A 4,458-nucleotide genomic window follows, 5' to 3' on the forward strand; every position below is an offset into this window, starting at 1 on the left:
GTGTGTCTTTTTTTTTTTCACTAGACTTGTGTCAACTTAATTAAACTTAGCTGAAAAATGTTTGTAAATATAACATTACCGTTTAATAAGTAATTCAATACTTAAAACTCCAATCTAACACAATAATTGATTAAGGAAAAAGAACATCTGTCTCTGCAGCTAATTATGTATCTATACATATTAATATCGTAAGATGGCTTAATGAACTCTTATGTTTCAATAGTTGTTATAAATAATCTAGATTATGATTGTATAAAAGTCATAGGCAAAACAAAAACTATAAAAGAAAAATTTATAAACTAAATGTCTATTCTGTTATAAAAGAACTAAATAAATAAATAAGGAAGAGGTAATATAAAATAAAATGTAAATAGAAGACTCTAATATTAATATAAGTAACTTGATAAAATACTTTATATATTTATATGCAGTAACATAAAGATAGATAAAGAGAAATTATTAATAATGTATAAAGAGAGAAGATAATTTTATTGTTGTAAAGAGAAAGAGAAAGAGAAGTATTTGTAACGGTGTAAAATTCATTTGCCTCGTTCATATTTTTATAGGCAAATAAATTCAACTATTCAAACTTTATTAATTGTACTTTTCCATGAGAATTTGCTCCTTACATAGGAAATTAGATCCACCCTTAAATGAGCATTCATCCTTATCTATCCATGCTGTAACACTCCCCCTTGGATGCTCATTTAGGATTATTGCCTCATTAAAACCTTACTAAAGGAAAACCCTGTGGGAAAAATCTTAGTGAAGGAAAAAGAGTACAATATCCTTTGTGATGGGGACTGCCTCATTAAAAATCTTGTCAAGAAAAATCCAATGGGAAAAAAAACTTGACCAAGGAAAAAAGAGTACAGTCTCCCCCTCTTGCTGACATTATTTAATGTCTCGAAATCGGCGCATCCCAATCTCATGTACCATTCTTTCAAAGGAGGATTTCGGGAGTGACTTTGTGAATAAATCTGCCAGATTGTCACTTGAACGGATCTGTTGGACATCAATTGTCCCTTGATTTTGAAGGTTATGAGTGAAGAAGAATTTGGGAGAAATATGCTTTGTTCTATCGCATTTGATGTATCCGCCTTTAAGTTGAGCAATACATGCTGCATTATCTTCAAACAGGATAGTTGGAGCTATCTTATGATCAATCAGTCCACATGATTACAGAATGTATTGGATCAGACTCCTCAGCCAAAAACACTTGCGACTAGCTTCATGAATTGCCAGTATTTCGGCATGATTAGAGGATGTTGCAGCAATCGTCTGTTTCGTGGACGTCCATGATATAACTGTTCCACCATATGTAAACAGGTATCCTATTTGAGATCTCCCTTTATGTGGATCAGACAAGTATCCGGCATCTGCATAGCCAACTAGTTGTGACTTGGATCCATAGGGATAAAACAATCTCATATCAGCCGTCCCATGAAGATATCGAAAGATTTGTTTGATTCCACTCCAATGTCTTCTGGTTGGAGAGGAACTATATCTTGCTAGTAAATTCACAGCAAATGATATATCGGGTCGTGAATTATTAGCAAGATACATTAGTACTCCAATGGTACTAAGATATGGTACTTCAGGACCAAGGATATCTTCATTCTCTTCTTTGGGACGGAATTGATCCTTTTCCACATCCAAAGATCTTACGATCATTTGTGTACTTAATGGATGTGACTTATCCATATAAAATCTTTTCAAGATCCTTTTTGTGTATGTTGTTTGATGAATAAAGATCCCACCTTTTATATGCTCGATCTGCAGGCCGAGACAAAACTTAGTCTTTCCAAGATCTTTCATCTCAAACTCTTCTTTTAGAGTTTTTATAATTGTTGGAATCTCTTCAGGAGTCCCAATGATATTTAAATCATCAACGTAATCTTTACTATGTCTTTTTTAACAGGAATCGTATTTACCTCTTTTCTCTTTCGAGGATTTTTATCTTTGGAACCGACAGGCCTGCCACGCTTCTGGCGTGAATTTGCTTCAGTGGCTACTTGTCCTACTGGGACGTCAATTCGAATTGAGGCATTTTCCGCTGGTATGTAAGATTTGGTTATCCTCTTTGTATCGGAAAATGCATCAGGCAATTCATTTGCTATTCTTTGCAAATGTATAATCTTTTGAACTTCTAGTTCACATTACCCCGATCGAGGATCTAAATGCATCAACGATGATGCATTCCAATTAAGTTCCTTTTCAGGAAGCTTATTCTCTCCCCCTAATGTTGGAAATTTTGATTCATCAAAATGACAATCCGCAAACCGGGCTTTAAACACATCCCCAGTTTGTATCTCAAGATACCTCACTATAGAGGGAGAATCATATCCAACATATATCCCCAATTTTCTTTGGGGTCCCATTTTGGTGCGATTAGGTGGTGCAATGGGAACATATATCGCACACCCAAATATTCTTAAATGGGAAACATTTGGCTGCTGGCCAAAAGCTAATTGTACAGGAGAGAATTGATGATAACTCGTTGGCCTCAAACGAATAAGTGTTGCGGCGTGTAAAATAGCATGCCCCCAAACCGAGGTTGGGAGATTTGTTCTCATAAGTAAGGGTCTAGCAATTAATTGGAGGCGCTTAATAAGTGATTCTGCTAACCCATTTTGTGTGTGAACATAAGCTACTGGATGTTCAACACTTATTCCATTAGCCATACAATAAGTATCAAAAGCTTGGGAAGTAAATTCACCAGCATTATCAAGACGAATTGCTTTGATTGGATTTTCTGGAAATTGTGCTTTTAATCGAATAATTTGAGCCAGTAATCTCGCAAACGCCAGGTTGCGAGAAGATAATAAGCACACATGTGACCATCTCGAAGATGCGTCTATCAGGACCATAAAATATCTAAAAGATCCACATGGTGGATGAATAGGTCCACATATATCACCTTGAATCCTTTCTAGGAATTCAGGGGACTCAAATCCAATCTTTACTGGTGATGGCCTTAAAATTAACTTTCCCTGAGAACACACATCACAACAAAATTCACTAGTTTTAAGAATCTTCTGGTTCTTTAGTGAATGTCCATGAGAGTTTTCAATAATTCTCCTCATCATGGTTGTTCCCGGATGACCCAATCTATCATGCCAAGTTATGAATTCATTTAGGCTAGTAAACTTCTGGTTTACAATGGCATGTGATTCAATTGCACTAATATTGGTATAATACAACCCAGATGAAAGTGAGGATAATTTTTCTAATATAACTTTCTTATTTGAATCATGAGTTGTGATACATAAATACTCATGATTTCCCTCATTCATCGTCTCAACATGATATCCATTTCGGCGAATATCTTTGAAACTCAACAAGTTCCTCAGAGACTTGGTAGATAATAGTGCATTATTTATTATAAATTTTGTTCCTTCAGGAAATAAAATTATAGCTCTTCCGGAGCCTTCTATCACATTACCCGAGCCAATAATAGTATTAACATACTCTTCTTTTTGCATAAGATTGGTAAAATATATATATCACTTTTAAGAATAGTGTGCGAACTTGCACTATCCGCAAGGCAAATATCTTCGGAATATATCCTTGCCATTTCTCTTCAAAGACAAATAATAATAATAATAAAATAAGCAAAAGTACATGCACAGTAAAAATTATTCACATGAATACTTAACAAACACATATTAAATTATTCCATCATTAATTAAATAGCCAATATTTCCTTCAAGATCCTCAAAGAAATCAGATACATCATAATGAGTGGTGGAGTTCTCAGCATCATCGACTAGGTGCCTTGGGGTACGACAGGTACGTGACCAATGGCCCTTTCCACCACAGCGGAAACACTTCTCCTCGGTTGATTTATTCTGCCCGATATTCTTTTCTTTGTCCCACTTCTGGTGAGATCCTCTCTTTTGAACATAATTCTTTTTTCTTCCATAATTTTTCTTGTTATTAAAAGCTTGCCATTTACCTCTTCTGGGGTAATGATTTGCCGCATTTACTTCAGGAAATGGGGCGGCGCCAGCTGGGCGCGCTTCATGATTTTTCAATAACAACTCATTGTTGCGTTCGGCAACAAGAAGGCAAGAAATTAACTCACAATATTTTTTTAAACCCTTTCTCTCGATACTGCTGCTGCAGGAGCACATTCGAGGCATGGAAGGTTGAGAAAGTTTTCTCCAACATATCATGATCAGTTATTTTTTCCCCACACAATTTCATTCGTGAGGTGATTCGAAACATTGCAGAATTATATTCATTTATAGATTTAAAATCTTGTAAACGCAAATGCGTCCATTCATATCGGGCCTGAGGAAGTATCACCGTTTTCTGATGATTATACCTTTCTTCAAGGTCTTTCCAAAGATCTGCAGGATCTTTTAATGTGAGATATTCATTTTTCAATCCCTCGTCAAGGTGACGACGGAGAAAAATCATGGCTTTAGCTTTATCCTTCTGGGATGCATTATT

Source organism: Arachis ipaensis, chromosome B02 (genome assembly GCF_000816755.2).
Source record: "Arachis ipaensis cultivar K30076 chromosome B02, Araip1.1, whole genome shotgun sequence".
NCBI lineage: Eukaryota > Viridiplantae > Streptophyta > Magnoliopsida > Fabales > Fabaceae > Arachis > Arachis ipaensis.